The sequence below is a fragment of the Mobula birostris genome, chromosome 2 (assembly GCF_030028105.1).
Source record: "Mobula birostris isolate sMobBir1 chromosome 2, sMobBir1.hap1, whole genome shotgun sequence".
Lineage (NCBI taxonomy): Eukaryota > Metazoa > Chordata > Chondrichthyes > Myliobatiformes > Myliobatidae > Mobula > Mobula birostris.
Genome location: NC_092371.1, coordinates 79,094,586 through 79,115,961, shown reverse-complemented (window position 1 = coordinate 79,115,961; position 21,376 = coordinate 79,094,586). Strand labels below are relative to the sequence as shown.

General features: G+C 40.9%; 1 pseudogene; it reads left to right on the top strand.

The window, feature by feature from the left end:
* Window positions 1-1,694: 1,694 nt before the first annotated feature.
* Window positions 1,695-21,376, top strand: part of LOC140210643 (deoxynucleoside triphosphate triphosphohydrolase SAMHD1-like) — a 90,923-nt pseudogene continuing 71,241 nt past the window's right edge.

Here is a 21,376-nt window from a genome sequence, read left to right as displayed (position 1 = left end):
AACTCTGTGCAATAAATTGCTTTGTTGGGGTATTTCAGGGTAGTATGAATGTATAAGTTTTCTGTAATTGTCACTTCACTCCTTTTCATTATATTTTTTCTTCATTTCAAGATTCACTTTCTTGCAGGCAGTCACAGTAAAGACAAAGAAACACAGTAGAATCAATGAAAATCTGCATACTACAAAGGCTGACAAACAACCTGTGTGAAAAAGACAACAAGTACTGCAACTACACAAAAGAAAACAAAACAATAATAGTAAATATCGAGAATACGAGTAAGAGTCTTTGAAAGGGAGTCCATAGGTTTTGGAATCAGTTCAGTGTTAGGGTGAGTGAAGTTATCCAACACTGAACTGAATCCACAATCTATGGACTCACTTTAGGGAGTCTTTATTGGATAAAGAATTTCATGAGAATGGCATATAAGTACTTTGAAAATAAATTTACTGTATTTCGAATTTACTTTGGATAGTGGGAAATATTTTTGTGACATCTGACTTTGGATCGCACGGCTCCATCAGCCCAGTTTAAGATGTCTCTCCTGCAGTGAGGTTACATGATCATTGGAAAAACGTAACTTCAGCAGGGTTTCAGTCTGAAATGTCGACTGTACATTTTTCCATGGATGCTGCCTGGCCCACTGGGTTCCTCCAGCATTTTGTGTGCGTTGCTCAGATTTTCAGCATCTGCAGATTTTCTCTTCTTTGGTATATAATCATTTACCCTTTAATTGCGTTTTCTTTGTCAACAGGGCAATATTTTAATGTTTTGCCTTTTTCTTGATTCTTATGGAATGGTGGACTGTGGAATATCAATAAAGTTGGGTTCAATCTGATCAATACAGGTTTCCCCTGCTATCCAAAGTTAGAACGTTCCTATGAAATGGTTCGTAAGCCAGTATGTCGTAAAGTGAATAAGCAATTACCATTTATTAATGTGGGAAAAAATTTTGAGCATTCCCAGATCCAAAAAATAACCTACAAAATCATGCCAAATAACACATAAAACCTCAAATAACAGTAACATATAGTAAAAGCAGGAACGATATGATAAACACACAGCCTATATAAAGTAGAAATACTTTTCTGCAGCACTGTAGAGTGCAGCGACAATCTTGCGGAAGCGCTCTAGGCAGAAACACTCTCTCCAGTAACCTTTAAGCTATGAAGCTGCCAAATCATACCAAATAAGATATAAAAATACGCAGCCTATATAAAGTAGAAATAATGTATGTACAGTGTAGTTTCACTTACCGGAATCGGGAAGACTCCAATAAATTGCAGTTTCGTCACAGTTAAACACTTGCTTATACGAATAACTACCCGACGCAATCGGCAATCGCCTCTGATCTGGGCCGACATTTACGTGCCGGGTGGCACTTAATTAATTAGCTTGTTTATTTCGGCTTTTTTCTTAAAGATGTGGTGGGTGCGTTCTGACTACTGCTGCACCGCTGCATTCTTCGCAGCCCGGTATTGGTCCATGGCCGAGACGTTGGGGACAACTGCTTAAACTATGAAGCTGCTGTTGCCTCAGAAACCAATCAAACGGGGGACATCACGTGATGACAAGTGATTGAGACGTATGAATCCAGCTCTCCCGTAAAAAATCAGCAAAGTACCATTTAAACAAAACAAAGTTAATAAATACTTTCCAAAAACTACTTATAAACTTCTCAAGATTATTTTACGATATGCCTCGTAAATCGCAACAGAAGAAGTCTGCTGTTGTGAAGTTGCTGCGAGACAGGAAGGAAAAAGGGCCTACTGCAGCGATAGATCCTTGGACTCAGGTTGGATCTCCTTCGGAGGAGACACGTTTTATCTCTGGCGTTGAAGAACAGGGAGCAATAGCAGCAGCGGCGGTCCCTGGGAAGAAGATGCCGGAATTGCGCATGCGCAAAGAAGTTGGCATGCGCAAATCGATACAACTTAGACTACAAGAACCGACGGCCACTGCAAGCGAAAGTGACCCAGAATCAGAATCGGATTCTGCAGAGAACACAGATAAAGAAGAAGAGGATGAACTGGAAGAGACTAAAAGTAAAGGATATGATGGAGACATAACAGAGGCTTTATTGCAAGTAATGACTGAATTAAAAGGAGCAAAAATAGAGATTAGAAACATGAAGCTGAGCTATGATAAAGCTATGAGAAGACAGGAGAAAATGGATAAGAAACTTCAAAATCTGGAAAGAACAATGGAACATATTAACCACAGAGTGGAAAAAACAGAAAATGATATGCTTGTCTAGAAAACGGAAAGAAATCGACTGTTGGAGAAAGTGGACGTGCTGGAAAATTTTAGTAGACGAAATAATATTAAGATTGTTGGTCCTAAAGAAGGTATAGAGGGAGACAATCCAATAGAATTTTTTCAAAGATGGATCCCGGAAACTTCGCAAATGAAAGAGGAAGACCGATCAATTGAAATTGAACGGGCACATAGAGTTCTAAGACCAAAACCACAAGGTGACCAATATCCACGATCAATTTTAATAAAATGTTTAAGGTTTCAAGACAAAGAAAAGATTGTGCAGGCCGCTGCTCAAGCTGCCAAGAATAGAAAAGGGCCATTGATGATAAAAGGGAAAAAAAAAATCTTTTTCTACCCTGACTTAAGTTATGAACTTTTGAAGAGAAGGAAGAAATTTAATCCAGTGAAAAAAGTCCTTTGGGATCACGGTTATCAATTTATACTGCGCTATCCTGCAACCTTGAAGATTTTTTTGGCTGCCGGAGAAAAAAGATTTTTTGACGACTACCAGAAAGCGGAGGAGTTTGTGCGAGATTCTTTGAAGATACAAGAGCAAACCCAGGGGAGCGAGATGGATTAAAGATGAAGATTTTGTCAAGGAATGGACTTGGCAGATTTTTAAAAGCGAAAGAATATATAAATATATTATTAATTATATGATGGAGGGGAAGAAAGGTTAAACTTTGAAGAATATTAGTTGGGAATAGTGACATTAATTTTTCTATATATATACAATGTTTTTGTTATGGGGGAGCTGGAAGAAATACTGACCAATCGCTACGGAATTCATTTGTGCAAGCGTGGCAATAGCCATGACCCGCAAAATGGAGGGGGGTAGTTTTGTGTATCTTTTCAATAACAACATTAGTAGGGGGGTATTTTGTTGTTTTTCTTTTTGTATCTTATCTTTTTTTTATTTCTTTCTTTTTGCCTGGAAGATTGAGAGGGAAACACATAGCAACATGGTGAAGTTTAAAGAGATTCCCCAAGGAACTATGAGAGTTGAGATGTTAAGTAACGTTTTAGATTGGAGTAACTTTGTTAAGAATAATGACTAATTTGTTGAATTTTTTGAGTTTTAATGTTAATGGGCTTAATGGACCGGTGAAAAGAAAAAGCATCTTAACACATATTAAGAAAATGAAGGTAGATTTAGCCTTCTTACAGGAAACGCATTTAACAGAAACAGAACATCAGAAATTAAAACAACAGGAATTCTGCAGATGCTGGAAATTCAAGCAATACACATAAAAGTTGCTGGTGAACGCAGCAGGCAGTCGACGATTCAGGCCGAGACCCTTCGCCAGACCTGACTATCCCTCCTGAATATTGACTATCCTTGAACGTTGAGCTCCCATCCCTGGTCACCCTGGAGCCATGTCTCTGTGATCCCAACTATATCATAATCATTAATAACAATCTGCACTTTCAATTCATCCACCTTATTACGAATGCTCCTTGCATTGACACACAAAGCCTTCAGGCGCTCTTTTACAACTCTCTTAGCCCTTATACGATTATGCTGAAAAGTGGCCCTTTTTAATGCTTGCCCTGGATTTGTCGGCCTGCCACTTTTACTTTTCTCCATAGTATTTTTAGTTTCTACCCTCACTTTACACCCCTCTGTCTCTCTGCACTGGTTCCCATCCCCCTGTAGTGAACTAACCTCCTCACGCCTAGCCGCTTTAATTTGATTCCCACCCCCAACCATTCTAGTTTAAAGTCACCTCAGTAGCCCCCGCTAATCTCCCTGCCAGGATATTGGTCCCCCTAGGATTCAAGTGCAACCCGTCCTTTTTGTACAGGTTGCACTTGAATCCTAGGGGGACCAATATGTGATTATACACTGTCAACTTTTTTCTGAATTATGGACCTTCATGAATATTTATGCACCAAATGAAAATGATGCAAAATTCATACAAGAAGCTTTTTTGAATTTGGCTGATGCACATGAAAAATTGTTAATAGGAGGAGATTTTAATTTTTGCCTCGACCCAGTCTTAGATAGATAACTAAGGCTGTCACAAAATCGAAGGTAGTAAAACTAACTTTAACTTTAAGGTTTAAATTTGATTGATATATGGAGAAGAATTAATCCCAAAGAAAGAGGTTATTTGTTCTATTCTAATAGACACAAAACTTACTCAAGGATAGATTTTTTCTATTATCAATGAATATTCAACACAGAGTGAAAAATATGGAATATAAAGCAAGAATATTGTCAGATCATTCTCCTTTATTAATGACAATAATAATGACGGATAAGGAAGAAGTGACTTGTAGATGGAGATTTAATTCAACATTATTAAAAGGTCAAGACTTTTGTGATTTTATGAAAAAACAGATCCAATTTTTTTTCAATACAAACTCTCATTCAGTGGATGATAAATTTATACTATGGGATGCGATGAAAGCATATTTGAGGGGTCAGGTAATAAGTTATACGACTAAAATTTAGAAAGAATATATGGCAGAACTAGATCAATTGGAAAAAGAGATTACAAAATTAGAAAAAGAATCTCAAAGACATATGACAGAAGAAAAATGAAGACAACTTGTCAATAAGAAGTTACAATATAATACGCTTCAGACATATAGAATGGAAAAAGCAATTACGAGAACTAAGCAAAGGTATTATGAGTTAGGTGAGACAGCACACAAAATTCTTGCCTGGCAGTTGAAAACAGAACAAGCATCCAAAACGATAAATACAATTAGAACAAGTGCAAATAAAATTACTTATAAACCTTTAGAAATTAATGAAACCTTCAAAAGTTTCTATTCTGAATTATATCAATCAGAATCACAAAATGATGTTAATGAGATAGAAAGGTTTTTATCACAAGTAACTCTTCCAAAATTGAATTCGGAAGAACAGAAGGGATTAGATATGCCTTTTACATTAAAAGAGGTTGAAGAAGCTTTAGGATCACTCCAAAGTAATAAATCTCCAGGAGAAGATGGTTTTCCACCTGAATTTTATAAAAAGTTTAAAGATTTATTATTTCCTCCTTTTATGGAGTTAATACACCAAGCGGAAAGAAATACATAAACTCCCAGAATCTTTCTCAACAGCGATTGTAAAAGTATTGCCAAAAAAAGATAGAGATCCTTTAAAACCAGCATCATATAGGCCTATTTTTGGGTTGAACACGGATTATAAAATAATAGCAAACATTTTATCGAATAGATTATCTAAATATTTACCAAAATTAATACATATGGATCAGACAGGATTTATTAAAAATAGACAATTGGCAGATAATGTAACTCGGCTACTCAGTATAATTCATTTGGCACAAAAAAGGGAGGAGATGAGTATAGTAGTAGCCTTGGATGCAGAAAAAGCATTTGATAGATTGGAATGGGATTTCTTATTTAAAGTATTAGAAAAATATGGGTTAGGACCACCTTTTATAAACTGGATTAAAACTTTAAATACTAACCCTAATGCTAAAGTAGTGACAAATACTCAAATTTCAACACCATTCCAGTTAAAAAGGTCAGCTAGACAAGTTTGTCCATTATCACCTGCTTTATTTGTATTGGCAATAGAACCATTAGCAGAACTAATTAGAATTGATCAGATATTAAGGGTTTTAGAGTTAATCAGGAGGAATATAAAATTAACCTATTTGCTGATGATGTTTTGATTTACTTAACAAACCCACAGTATTCGTTACATAAATTATCTTCTAGATTGGATGAATATGGGAAAGTATCAGGGTATAAATAAAATTGGGATAAGAGTGAAATTTTACCTCTTACTAAAGGAGACTGTTGCCAATGTCGATAAGCAACCCAATTTAGATGGCCGGTAAATGGTATAAAGTATTTAGGTATAAGACTTGATAATGATGTAAAGAATTTATATAAATTTAATTATTTACCGCTATTGAAAAAAATTCAAGAAGATCTTGACAAATGGATGATACTACCAATAACATTGGTGGATAGAGTCAATGTTGTAAAAATGAATATATTTCCTAGATTACAGTATTTGTTTCAAAACAATTGTCACAGAAATTTTTTCAAGAATTAAATAAATGTGTGAGAAAATTTCTTTGGAAAGGTAAGATGTCAAGAATATCATTGGAAAAATTGACATGGAAATTTGAGTTAGGAGGGTTACAACTTCCAAACTTTAAGAATTATTATAAAGCAAATCAACTTAGATTCATCGCATCTTTCTTTGATGAACGAAAACCGGCATGGATCAGAATAGAATTAGATAAGATAGGAGAAAATACACCCGAAGATTTTATATATAAATGGGAATCTAAGTGGATACGGGAAAAGAAAGAATCTCCTATATTAAAACATTTGATTGATCTATGGAATAAGATAAATGTTGATAATGAAATAAAGAAATCTTTATTAGCAAGGAGACCTTTGTTTCAAAACAGACTTATTCTTTTTACAATGGATAATCAACTTTTATATAACTGGTACCAAAAAGGGATTAGATCTATAGGAAACTGTTATGAACGAGGTATATTGATGTCATTTGAACAACTGAAGAATGAATATAAAATATCAAATAACACTTTCTTTTGTTACCTTCAATTAAGGGCTTACTTAAAAGGCAAACTGGGTCAAACAATGTTTTTGCCAAAACCCAATGAAATTGAAATTTTAATTCAAAAAGGAAAAATTTTAAAAATTATTTCTTGTATGTATAATTTCTTGTATGTATGTATAATTAAACAAGGAATCCACAAGTCAAAACAAAAATGGGAAACAGATTTGAATATTAATATTGATGAAACAAATTGGTCAAGACTGTGTCTTCACAGTATGACAAATACAATAAACATTCGACTTAGGTTAGTACAATATAAATTTTTACACCAATTATATATTACACCGCAAAAAATAAATAGAATAAATTCAAACTTATCTGATCAATGTTTTCGGTGTCATCAAGAAATTGGTACTTTCATACATTCTACTTGGTCTTGTTCTAAAATTCAACTTTTTTGGATAAATTTAAGAATCTTATTGGAACAAATTACTGGAACTCAACTTCCACACAACCCTGTATTATTTCTATTATGTGATATTGAAAGGATAAAACCAAAACTTAAACTGAATAAATATCAGAAAGAATTCATAAAAATTGCATTGGCAGTAGCCAAGAAGGCTATAGCAGTTACTTAGAAATCGGATTCGTATTTAAGTATGAATCGTTGGAACAATGAAATGTCTAGTTGTATTCCACTCGAAAAAATTACTTATAATTTAAGAGATAAATATGATATATTTTTGAATATTTGGCGCCCTTATTTACAAAAGATTGGATGGCATATTTATTTGCTCCGATGATAAAGATATTGGTCCCTTGGGGAAAGTAATAAATAAATGTACTAAATTTATTTTGAATCCCATGGAGCATGTGGAAACTTTCCAATATCTGGGCAGTTCATCTTTCTTTTTCTTTTTTTCCGTTTTTTTTCAGCTAGGGGTATATATCGGGGGGGGGGTAGGGTTAAAGGGAGGGGGTAGGGTAGTCATATCTTTCTATTTAATCACTTCAAAAACTCAATAAAAATTATATTAAAAAAAAAGAAACCGTTCAAACCACCCATGACTATCTTTAAATTCCACCTCGCAACACTTTCATTACCATCGTCTAGTGCTTTCTGTTTCAGCTTATTAAAAAGACTGACTGATTTGTCCTTAAGTATAAGAAAACTTAACGGAACACCACGCTTTGTACACCCATCAATCCACTCAAGCAATAGACTTTCCATTTTATCCATTATTGGATGCCGAGAGACCAATTTGCTATGAGCAGAACCACAGTAACATCGGCAGCTTTCAAAATTCTTTATCTCTGCGTATAAATAGTGCGAATGGTGGACACAGGAAAATTCAATGCGTGGACAATGTCCTTACTTCGTTCACCACGATCGAAACGCTTAATTATGTCTAGTTTTACACTAAGTGTAACACCCTTACGAGCTCTTTTAGGCTTTTCCGATACTTTAGAACTCATCTTGCTATCAGATGCACAAAATAAATCGTGATAAAGCACGTGTTTAAGCAATGCCGGCTAGAATGCAGTTCCGGGGGAGGAGCTTGGCTGCTCGGGCGCACGCTGCCTTTTTTCATAACAGTGAAAACACCTTCTGTTAGTGAAAACAGGTAACTAATGTAGGTCTTTCGTAACAGCGAGGTGTCATAAAGCAATCGTCTGGAATACGGGGGCCACCTGTATCCTGTGTGTAACTTTGCTGGTACGCTTCTTGTGACGACAGTTAAAGTTGTTTAACACAATCAGTCAGATTAAGTGAATTACTACTACAGACTGTTTCACCCCCTGAGGTGAGTACAGTGTAATACGGTTCTCATGACTACCTGCTGTGCTCCCAGTCATGTGACAGGCCTATCCGTGAATGAGAAAGTATTGGGATGCGTCATGCTCTTACCAGTTGTTCCTCCCCTCTGGGTTAAACAGATGACATCCAGACCATGAGTGAAAACATGTTGCTGTATTGTGTGGCTCTGATACACACTCAAAGGTTTTCATTAACTGGTATTGAAGGCCAGAAGATTGTGCTGGCTTCAGAGAGTCACACCTACCAGCCTGGAGATGGGATAGTGGTGAGATCGAACTGACGAAACCATTGCCTTGAGCCTTGGTGGAAAGGCCCATTTTAAGTACAGCTAACTAGGTACATTGCTCTGAAGGTGCAAGTGAAGCCGATGAGGATCCACACATCACACATTAAGAAAACAGTGTCACAAAGCAGAGAACCAACAGCCAGAAAACCCTTTCTGACGAGGACTGACTAACTAAACTTTTTGATCATTACTGCTTGTGATAAGTTTAATGTATTCTGTCTGACACTAACACATTTGTCAGTTTTAGTCTGAGCCTGTCGCCACGACTCCTGAACCGTCCCGCACCGACCTGCGGTGGGTGGATCGGGCGGGCGCGCGTCAGGTTGCTGTCTGGCCCTACACTCTATCCGCCAGAGAAAGCACACTCAGGTTGGAGGAACAACACCTGATATTCCATCTGGGTAGCCTCCAACCTGATGGCATGAACATTGAATTCTCAAACTTCCACTAATGTCCCACCTCCCCCTCGTACCCCATCCGTTATTTATTTATTTATATGCACACATTCTTTTTCTCTCTCTCCTTTTTCTCCCTCTGTCCCTCTCACTATACCCCTTGCCCATCCTCTGGGTTCTCCCCCCCCACCCCCTTTCTTTCTCCCCAGGCCTCCTGTACCATGATCCTCTCATATCCCTTTTGCCAATCAACTGTCCAGCTCTTGGCTCCATCCCTCCCCCTCCTGTCTTCTGCTATCATTTTGGATCTCCCCCTCCCCTCCCACTTTCAAATCCCTTACTAGCTCTTCCTTCAGTTAGTCCTGATGAAGGGTCTCGGTCTGAAACATCGACTGTACCTCTTCCTAGAGATGCTGCCTGGCCTGCTGTGTTCACCAGCAACTTTTATGTGTGCTGCACATAATTCCAGCATCTGCAGATTTCCTTTGCGTTTTTAGGTCCAACTTCGAGTTTACTTTAAGGGAGGCACGGACGTACCACATGACAGTGTGACGACTGATGCAATACAGGTATTTATACATATAATGAAAAATGAATTAAATGAAAAGGATTGAGATTACACAAACAGTACTTAAATATTAAAAACACAACATTAGGTACATGGATGAGGTGGGGCTCTGGTCTTCCATAGGAACAGGTAGAAAAAGAGGTCAGCAGGGACTAAATGGGACAAATGGCCTGGTTCTGTGCTGCAGTGCTCTATCACTAATTCACACTGGATCAGACATCGCCCGCTCTGTCATAAATGTACAATCCTTCAGCCATTATGGCATGGATTGGAGCCCCTAGGTCCATTAAGTCCATTATAATTCTGGATAGAGCAAACTTCCATTTTGTTCCCTTAGCTATTCCCTTCAAGTGGCAATCCAGGTTGTTTCTAAAGTGCTTCCATCATCTGCTGCTCGCTGTTGGTAGTCTATTTACCTCTGAGCTGGAGCTTCCATAAAATCATTCACTGAGAACAGCGTGCTTAATGGTCATTTGGCCTATTGTGTCCATGCCAGCTAAAGACAGACTATAGGTTTAACCCATTTCACAGCTCTCAGTCCACAACCCTGAGTGATGATCTACATAAGAATTTCTTGCTCCACCAGTCTTTGAAGCATTAAGTTGTAATCAGACCCAGTTTCTGTCTGTCTGGAGTTTCTACACGACACTCCAGCAGAGAACATGAGGTTCTCCTGTGGGTTTCTCCCATATCCCAGACACAGACTAGTCAGTTTGTTGTCCACTGTAAGTTGCCTCTGGCTTTGGTGGGAAGCAAGAGGGTCAAGAGATTAATCGACAAGTGAGAGAGAATACAGGGAAATAGGTGAGGGGGCTGAAAGGAATGCAATGAGGACCAGTATTCCCGTTGCTGACTGTAAGGAGTTTGTACATTCTCCCTATAACAGTGTGGGTTTCCTCCGAGTGCTCCAGTTTCCTCCCACAGTCCAAAGACATACCAGTTGGTACGTTAATTGGTCAGTGTCAATTGTCCCATGATTGGGCGAGGGGTAAATCGGGGGTTTCTGGGTGGCATGGCTGGAAGGGCCAGAGGGGTCTGTTCCATGTTCTATCACAATAAATAAATTAGATGCATCAAATGATCTTCTCCATCAGAATATATGTAGACTGTAAATACCAGAACCACAGCATACATGGGTTTCAGTCACCTTTTAGGGACTATACTATTTCACAATGGACCACAGATGCTAGAATCTGAAGGAACACACAAACTGTTGGAGGAACCCAGCAGGGGTTTGACCTAAAACATCGACAATTCCTTCCCCTGTCCATAATGTCCTTTGGCTTTAATGGTGTCATATTTACAAATACTGATTCCAATGTTTAAACAGTAAAGCTGGATGACTGGAAAATTATAAATGTTACTCCGCTATTTAAGAAGGGTGGGAGACAGCAGAAAGGAAACTATAGACCTGTAATTCTGACATCAATGGTTGGGAAGTGGTTGGAATCGATTGTTAGGGATGAGATTACGGAGTACAGGAGGCACGTGACAAGATAGGCCAAAGCCAGAATGGTTTCATGAAAGAAAAATCCTGCCTGACTGACCCACTGCAATTTTTTGAGGAAATTACAAGCAGTGTAGACAAAGAAGATGTAGTAGATGTGATGTACTGCGATTTTCAGAAGCCCTCTGACAAGGAGCCGCACATGAGGCTGCTTAGCAAGGTAAGAGCCCATGGAATTACAGGGAAGTTACTAGTATTGGTGGAGCATTGGCTGATCGGCAGAAAATAGAGAATGGGAGTGAAGGGATCCTATTCTGGCTGGCTGCCGGTTACCAGTGGAGTTACATAGGGGTCAGCGTTGGACTACTGCTTTTTACAACGTATGTCAATGATTTGGACTATGGTATTAATGGATTTGTGGCTAAATTTGCCGATAATGCAAAGATAGGTGGAGGAGTGGGTAGTGTTGAGGAAACAGAGAGGCTTAGATGGTTTAGAAGAATGGACAAAGAGGTGGCAAATGAAATACATTATCGGAAAGTGTATGGTCATGCACTTTAGTGGAAGAAATAAACGGGCAGACTATTATTTAGATGGGGGGAGAATTCAAAATGCAGAGATGCAAAGGGACTTGGGAGTCCTTGTGCAGGATACCCTACAGGTTAACCTCCAGGTTGAGTTGGTGGTGAAGAAGGCAAATGCAATGTTGGCATTCATTTCTAGATATATAAAATATAAGAGCAGGAATGTGATACTGAGGCTCTATAAGGCACTAGTGAGATAACACTTGGAGTATTGTGTGCAGTTTTCAGCTCCTTATTTTAGAAAGGATACACTGACATTGGAGATGGTTCAGAGGAAATTCACGAGAATGATTCCAGGAATGGAAGGGTGAGTGTATGAGAAATGTCTGGCAGCTGTTGGGCTGTATTCCCTGGAGTTCAGGAGAATGAGGGGGGATCTCATAGAAACATCCCAAATGTTAAAAGGCCTGAACAGATTAGATATGGCAAAGTTATTTCCCATGGTAGAGGAGTCTAGGACAAGAGGGCACGACTTCAGGATTGTAGGATGTCCATTCAAAATAGAGATGTGGAGAAATTACTTTAGTCAGAGGGTGGTAAATCTGTGGAACTTGTTGCCACAGGCGGCTGTGGAGGCCAAGTCATTGGGTGCATTTAAGGCAGAGATAGATAGGTTCTTGATTCGCCAGGGCATCAAAGGGTATGGGGAGAAGGCAGGGGAGTGGGGATGACTGGAAGAATTAAATCAGCTCATGATTGAATGGTGGAGCAGACTCAATGGCCCAAATGGCCTACTTCTGCTCCTATATCTTATGGTCTTATAAACCTGACTGTCTTCTTCAGGGCTAAGTTAGTCACATGATGTCCCCCTCGGGACTCCTCCTCGTAAACGCTCTTAAGTGAGCAGGGCATGGATCAGGTTTACTGTTGAAACATTCCGATCAGTATCTGTAAGTGTGTGGCCAAAGGATAGTATGGATGGATTTGCTAACCAGTCACAAAGCTTCCATTGTCAGATACATAATTCCTTCCTCTCCCCCACCACCTCCTGCAGATGCTACTCAGCCTGCTGAGTTCCTCCAGCCTATTGTTTATTTCTCTTTCTACTGACCGTGGCTCTCTTTATCCAGAGTTTTCCCCCCAACTTTTTGATGCTTTTCAAGATTCAAGATTATTTATTTCTCTTCTTCAATACATGAGTGTAAAGGAGCCCAACATATTGATGCAATTACAAAGAAGGCATGTCACCAGTTATAGTTCATGAGGACTTTGAGGAGATTTGGGATGTCACCAAATCTCCAGCAATTTTCTACAGATGTACCATAAAAGCATTCTAACTGGTTACTTCACTGTCTGGTATTGCGGGGTCTTTGTACAGGATCAGAAAAAGCTGCAGAAAGTTGTAAACTTATCCCTCTCCATCACAATAAATGTAAATATAAAAGCAATCCTATGAATCACAAGAACAAGTAATTGTTGAGTGTTGCTGTCCAGTATGTACATTAGATTAGTTTGTATACAGAGATTTACATTAGATTAGTTTGTATACAGAGACTGATTTTATGTACATAAAGTGATGTTTGGTGCAGGAGTATCTGAACATAAGGTGATGCTGACGGGAAATGATTAAGTGCCTGATGTGGATGTAATGGTGGTGGGGGGTGGTGGGGTGGGTTTGTGGGTGGAGACGTTGATCAGCCTGTCAGTGTGGGGGAAGTAACTCTTGTTGAATCCAGTGGTCGTGGTGTGGATGCTGCACAGCCTCTTCCCTGATCGGAGTGGGACAAACAGTCCATCAACAGTCTGGGTGGGATCCTTTATGATATTGCTGGCCCTTTTCCATCTATAGTTGTTTCTATGTTCTTTCTTAGAACTTTTGACCAACCAGAGATAAACCATCTTAATCATTTTATTTTCCTTTAGATAAAGTAGTTGCATACTCAGGTGATGGAACTGAGAAATTTATCCCATTTTTTCCCCAATGAAGTCCCAGTCTGTGGCCACTTGAAAGAGAACACCCTAAGTATGAAGACACCGTGGTAGGCCATGATATTACAAGTGTTAACAGCCAATAGTATCCATGTGTTAAAGGCAAATAATACTACAGATTTAATAAAACAACTGACACATAGCAAATGTCACCCTTGTTGGATTAGCCTGTAAAATAGCTATTTTCTGTGCAGTTTAACAAATAATTGCCTGGTTGTATTTCATATACAGTGGCTGCCTATATGCAAATAACTGTTTAGTACGTTTCCTAGTGTGTGTATGCAGTTGTTCAGTCTGCCCCCTAGTGGCTACAATTCTATATGATTCTATGAAGTTCTTGGGCATCACATTATTTGGATAGGGGCCATTTGATTGGTTAACTCTTATCTACAGATTTGAATGCAATGTTTCTTATTTATGGTATAAAAGGAGCCGAACACCTTATCTTGCCACATTTATTCTTTAAGTCTTTGACTCTTCTTTTCCTTCACCTTCTATAATTTCCAATTCTCTTTGTTATTTCAGCACGCAATCAAATGTTCGTGAAGTAACAAGTTTCATGCCTCTTTCTTGACTTCCAAAAGAACCTTGGATAAAAAGCATCAGAATCCAACACCCTAGAATCCTTTGTTTACATCTTTACCTTGTCTTGGTAAACAAATGGCTCTTCTAAGCGATTCTATACCTAGGTTGACTGCACACTATCTGTACATTATCTTGCAAAGCACAATGTCAATTTATTATCAAAGTATATATATATGTCATCATATGCAACCCTTGTCTTGTCACAACACAATATCTTGCAAAATGATGGTCACCTTTCTCTGTTCTGAAGTGTATGCACTACCCCTTCTCCCATCTCTCCCTCCATCACACAACGCACCTTCCCCATGTTGTGCAGCAGATGATCTGGTATTTCTGTAATAGGAGAATGTCACAGAAAAGACTGGAAGGAAGCACACTATTACAGCAAACAGCTAGAGGGCCAGATCCTCGTTCAGACGCAGAGATGGCCGGGCAGCGTGCACAGCTTGCAGGCAGTCTGGCAGGTCGGAGCAGTGACTGAGTACAAGTGAGGAAACAGGGCAGCTGAACTGTAGGAAACTGCTCCCCAACTATGTCACCACAGGAGTTTGCTCAGCATCTGGTTTGTCCCTCGTTACATGCTACTGATGTACAGTGGAGAATATTCTGACTGGCTGCATTACCATCTGCTATGGACGCTCCAACAGACAAGATCGAAAGAGGATGCAAATGTTTGCAGACTTGGTCAGCATATTGAGGATATCGAGGGTATTGCCTCAAGATGGCAGAATCCATCATCAAGGGCCTCATCTCCCAGGACTTGCTCTCTGTCACTTCTCCCATCAGGGAGCAGTTGCAGCTGGCTGAAGATGCACACTTAAAATTTTAGGACCAGTTTCTTCCCCTCCACCATCAGATTTCAACTCATGAACACTAATTATTTCAGTTTTGCATCTTTTAAAACATTTTTTCATTATGTGACATGGATGAGGAAGTGGAGGGATGGGTTAGTGAATTTGCTGATGACATAAATGTTCGCGGTGTTGTGAATAGTGTCATAACAATGTAATAGAGAAATGGAAGTCATTTAAAGGTGAAATTTTGAGAGTACAGAATCTTTATGTTCCTCTTAGGTTGAAAGGAGAGGTTTAAAGTTTGATAGAGCCATGGTTTTCAAAGGATATTGGAAACTTGGTTGGGAAAAAGAGAGATATATTAGGTGATGAGAACACTCAGTCCTCTTTCATTGTCATTTAGAAATGCATACATGCGTTAAGAAATGATACAATGCTTCTCCGGAGTGCTATCACAGAAGACAGGACAGACCAAAGACTAACACTGACAGAACCACATGATTATAACATATAGTTACAGCAGTGCAAAGCAATACCATAATTTGATGAAGAACAGACAGTGGGCACAGTAAAAAAAAGTCTCAAGATCCCGAGTCGATTCACTCCGGAGTTCCCGATAGCAGGCGGCAAAAGGAAGAAACTCCCTGCCATAAACCTCCAGGCACCGTCAACTTGCCGATACCTTGGAAGCAGCCGACCACAGCCGACTCTGAGTCCATCCATCCGAAAACTCCGAGCTTCCGACCAGCCTCTCCGATACACCCTCCCGAGCGCCATCCTCTGCCGAGTGCCTTCAACCTCTCCCGGCCTCTGAAACACGCAAAGCCGAGGATTTCGGGGCCTTCAGCTCCGGAGATTCCGGTTACCACACAGTAGCAGCGGCAGCGAAGCGGGCATTTCAGAAGTTTTCCAGATGTTCCTCCGTGCTCTCACATCCGTCTCCATCAAATCAGAATTGTGCACGGTCCCCTATTTGACAGATAACAGATATCACCACCACATAGAAGATTTTACTGGCGACAAGAGGCCTGCATACTCCAAAGGACCTCAGTCTCCTCAGGGAGTAGAGGCGACTCTGGCCCTTCTTGCACACAGCCTCTGTGTTGGTGCTCCACTCAAGTCTGTCAACCAGGTGCACCCCCAGGTTCTTGAAGTTCCTCACCACATCCACATCCTCACCATCAACAGTAACAGGGAGCAGTGCAGGCTTAGTCTTCCTAAAGTCCATCACCATCTCCTTTGCCTTACAGATGTTGAGCTACAGATGATTCACCTTGCACCATTTGACAAAGTCCTCCATCAGGACCCTGTATTCATCCTCCTGTCCCTCCTCAACTATTGCTAAGTCACCAGGGAATTTCTGCTATTTGACATGACTCAGTGTTGTATTTAAAGTCCCAGGTATACATGGTAAACAGGGGAAGGGAGCTAATACGGTCCCCTGTGGGGCCTCAGTGCTGCTTATAGACATTCCTGACACACAGCTCTGAAGCCACACTAACACACAAGCACAAACTCCAGTCGGCCAGTCCATTATCCAGGTTACGATGCAAGTCTCAAACTGCATTGAACAGAGTTTTCCCCCAGCAATGAGGGCTGTACGGTGTTAAAGGTGCTTCAGAAATCAATAAACACATGATCCTCACAGTGCTGCCCTGCCTAGTAATAAACATAATTGTCTTTTTTTTAATTATGACATTTCCCTGTTGGATTGCATTCCTGTGACCAGTCATAATCAGAGCAGGAGTCGCCTGTTCGGCTCCTCAAACCTCATCATTGATCTGATTTTGGTCTCAGCCCCTTAACTCTCCATCCTGAAGCAAAAATCCAACGGAGCCTCGTATCAACGCTCAGCAGCTGCTGTATTAGGTACACACAGACCACTGCGCATTGATGCAACTGTCTAATCAGACAATCCTGTGGCAGCATGAAAACCTGCAGACATTGTCAGAAAACACATACAAAATGCTGGAAGAACTTAGCAGGCCAGGCAGTATCTATGGAAAAGAGTAAACAGTCAATGTTTCGGGCCAAGAGCCTTCATCAGAAGTGGAGAAAATAGATGAGAAGTCAGAGTAAGAAGGTGGGGGAGGGGGGAGGGAGGCACAAATAGTCGTAGATGACAGGTGAAACCGGGGGGTGGGCAGGTGAGGGGTGAAGTAAAGAGCTGGGAAGTTGATTGGTGAAAGAGATAAAGGGCTGGAGAAGGGGGAATCTGACAGGAGAGGACAGAAGGCCATGGAAGAAAGAAAAGGGGAGGAGCACCAGAGGGAGATGATGGGCAGGTAAGGAGATAAGGTGAAGAGGGAAAAGGAAATGGGGAACCGTGCGGCAGGGGGGCATGGTAGGAGTAGGGAGGGGGAATTACAAGATGTTTGATAAGTCGATGTAGGCTACCCAGATGGAATATAAGGTGTTGCTCCTACACCCTGAGTGTGCCCTCATCGCGGTAGTAGAGGATGCCATGGACTGACATATTGGAATGCAAAGTGAAATTATAATGCATGGCCACTGGGGGATCCCGCTTTCTTTCATCAGATGGAGCATAGGTGTTCGGTGAAGTAGTCTCCCAATCTTCATCAGGTCTCACCGATATACAGCAGCCACACCAGGACCACCGGATGCAGTTGATAACCAATACAGGAGATAAGGGGATGGTGGGGGAACTGAATGAGTATTTTGCATCAGTCTTCACTGAGGAAGACATCAGCAGTATACCGGACACTCAAGGGTGGCAGGGAAGAGACGTGTGCGCAGTCACAATTACGACAGAGAAAGTACTCAGGAAGCTGAATAGGCTAAAGGTCGATAAATCTCCCAGACCAGATGGAATGCACCCTCGTGTTCTGAAGGAAGCAGCTGTGGAGATTGCGGAGGCATTAGCGATGATCTTTCAAAAGTCGATAGATTCTGGCATGGTTCCGGAGGACTGGAAGATTGCAAATGTCACTCCAGTACTTAAGAAGGGGGCAAGGAAGCAAAAAGGAAATTATAGACCTGTTAGTTTGACATCGGTGTTTGAGAAGTTGTTGGAGTCAATTGTCAGGATGAGGTTATGGAGTACCTGGAGGCATATGACAAGATAGACAGAACTCAGCATGGTTTCCTTAAAGGAAAATCTTGCCCGACAAACCTATTACAATTTTTTGAGGAAATTACAAGTAGGCTAGACAAGGGAGATGTAGTGGATGTTGTATATTTGGATTTTCAGAAGGCCTTTGACAAGGTGCCACCCATGAGGCTGCTTAACAAGATAAGAGCCCATGGAATTACAGGAAAGTTACATACGTGGATAGAGCATTGGCTGATTGGCAGAAAACAGAGAGTGGGAATAAAGGGATCCTATTCTGGTTGGCTGCCGGTTACCAGCGGTGTTCCACAGGGATCCGTGTTGGGGCCGCTTCTTTTTACGTTGTAGATCAACGATTTGGATTATGGAATAGATGGCTTTGTGGCTAAGTTTGCTGATGATACGAAGATAGGTGGAGGGGCCAGTAGTGCTGAGGAAACAGAGTCTGCAGAGAGACTTGAATAGATTGGAAGAATGGGCAAGGAAGTGGCAAATGAAATACAATGTTGGAAAGTGTATGGTTATGCACTTTGGCAGAAGAAATAAACTGGCAGACTATTATTTAAATAGGGAGAGAATTCAAAGTTCTGAGATGCAACAGGACTTGGGAATCCTTGTGCGGGATACCCTTAAGGTTAACCTCAGGTTGAGTCGGTGGTGAAGAAGGCAAATGCAATGTTGGCATTCATTTCTAGAGGAATAGAGTATAGGAGCAGGGATGTGATGTTGAGGCTCTATAAGGTGCGGGTGAGACCTCACTTGCAGTACTGTGGGCAGTTTTGGTCTCCTTATTTAAGAAAGGATATGCTGATGTTGAAGAGGATACAGAGAAGATTCACTAGAATGATTCCGAGAATGGGAGGGTTAACATATGAGGAACGTTTGTCCGCTCTTGGACTGCATTCCTTGGAGTTTAGAAGAATGGGGGGGGACCTCACAGAAACATTTCGAATGTTGAAAGGCATGGACAGAGTGGGTGTGGCAAAGTTGTTTCCCATGATGGGGGAGTCTAGTACGAGAGGACATGACTTAAGGATTGAAGGGCGCCCATTCAGAACAGAGAAGCGAAGAAATTTTTTTAGCCACAGAGTGGTGAATCTATGGCATTTGTTGCCATGGGTGGCAATGGAGGCCAAGTCATTGTGTGTATTTAAGGCAGAGATTGATAGGTATCTGAGTAGCCAGGGCATCAAAGGTTATGCTGAGAAGGCGGGGGAGTGGGACTAAATGGGAGAATGGCGGAGCAGACTCGATGGGCCGAATGGCTGACTTCTGTTCCTTTGTCTTTTGGTCTTATAACCGCAACAGACTCACAGGAGAAGTGTCACCGCACTTGAAAGGACTGTTTTCAGCCTCGAATGCTAGTGAGGGAGAAAGTGTAGCACTTGTTCCGCTTGCAAGGATACGTGCCAGGAGGAAAATCAGTGGGGAGGAATGAATGAACAAGAGAGATTGGCACGGAGTGATCCCTGTGGAAAGCAGAAAGTGAGGGGGGAGGGAATGATGTGCTTGGTGGCGGGATCCCATCGGAGATGGCAGAAGTTACGGAGAATTATGTGCTGGACGTGGAGGTTGGTGGGGTAGAAGGTAAGGACAAGAGGAACCCTATGCCTGGTGGGGTCATGGGAGAATGAGGTGAGGGCAGATGTATGCGAAATTGAAGAGTTGCAGGTGAGGACAGCGTTGATGAGGGAGGAAGGGAAGCCCCTTTCTTTGAAGAAGTAGGACATCTGCTTCGTTCTAGAATGAAAGCCTCATCCTGAGAGCAGATGCGGTGGAGACTGAGGAAGTGAGGGAAGGGGATGTCATTTTTACAAGTAACAGGGTGGGAAGAGGTATAGTCCAGGTAGTTGTGAGTGTCTGTGGGTTTATAATAGACATTAGTAGATAAGCTGTCTCCAGAGATAGAGACAAAGAGATCGAGAAAGGGGAGGGAGATGTCAGAAACGGACCAGGTAAATTTGAGGGCAGGATGGAAGTTGGAAGCAAAGTTGATGAAGTCGACAATCTCCGAATGGGTGCAGGAAGCAGCACCAATGAAGTCACCGATGTAACACAGGAAAACTTGCTGAGTTCCTCCAGCATTTTGTGTTGCTTAGAACTCCGGCACCTGCAGATTTTCTCTTGTTTGTGATTGGATCAGTTTCAGGAGGTTAAGTTGTTGTTCAGACCAGACATCAGGATGGGGAAGAATGTGACCTAAATGACTTTGACCATGGAATTATTGTTGGTGCCAGACGGGATAGATTATCTCAGAAACTGTTGATCTCTTGAAATTGTCACGAATAACAATCTCCAGAGTTTATAGAGAATGGTGAGAAGAACAAAAAATATCCAATGAGTGGCAGATCTGTGGGTAAAAACACCTTGTTAAGAGGTCAGAGGTGAATGGACAGGGAAGCACCAGTAACTCAAATAACCACGTGTCATAACCATGGTGTGCAGAAGAGCATCTCTGAACGCACAATGCATCAACCCTTTAGGTGGTTGGGAAGCATCAGAAGGCCACAAACATACACTCAGTGGCCATTTTATAAGGTACAGGGGGTACCTAATAAAGTGGCCACTGAGGTTATTCGATGTTCCAGAGATCCAGGAGATCTCAGAGCATGAGATTGTTCACTTTTCTAATTACTTGATCTGACTGACTGTGTTAAGTGACATTTACTTGCCACTGTTACAATGCCAGAACTGTACCAACAAAGTTACACACAATAAGGTATTGATCACACAAGCCCAACTTTATTGATATGCCACAGTTATTAACTGTGTCTCCAGATAATTCAAGAAAAAAAAACAAAACATTAAATATAGCACTATGGCAAAGAAAACACAATTAACAGCTCAATGATTATGAAACCTCACTCCAGGAGAAACCTCTGAAACGGGCTGATGGAGCCATGTGATCCAAGGTCAAATGTCACAAAAATGTTTCCTGCTGTCCAAAGTAAATTCAGAGTCAATGTCAATTCATTATTGAAGTATATATATAAGACCAGAAGATATAGGAGCAGAATTAGGCCATTTGGCCCGTCAATTCTGCTCTGCCACTCCATTATGGCAGATCCATTTTCTCTCTCAACCCCAATCTCTTGACTTCTCCCCATATCCCCTCATGCC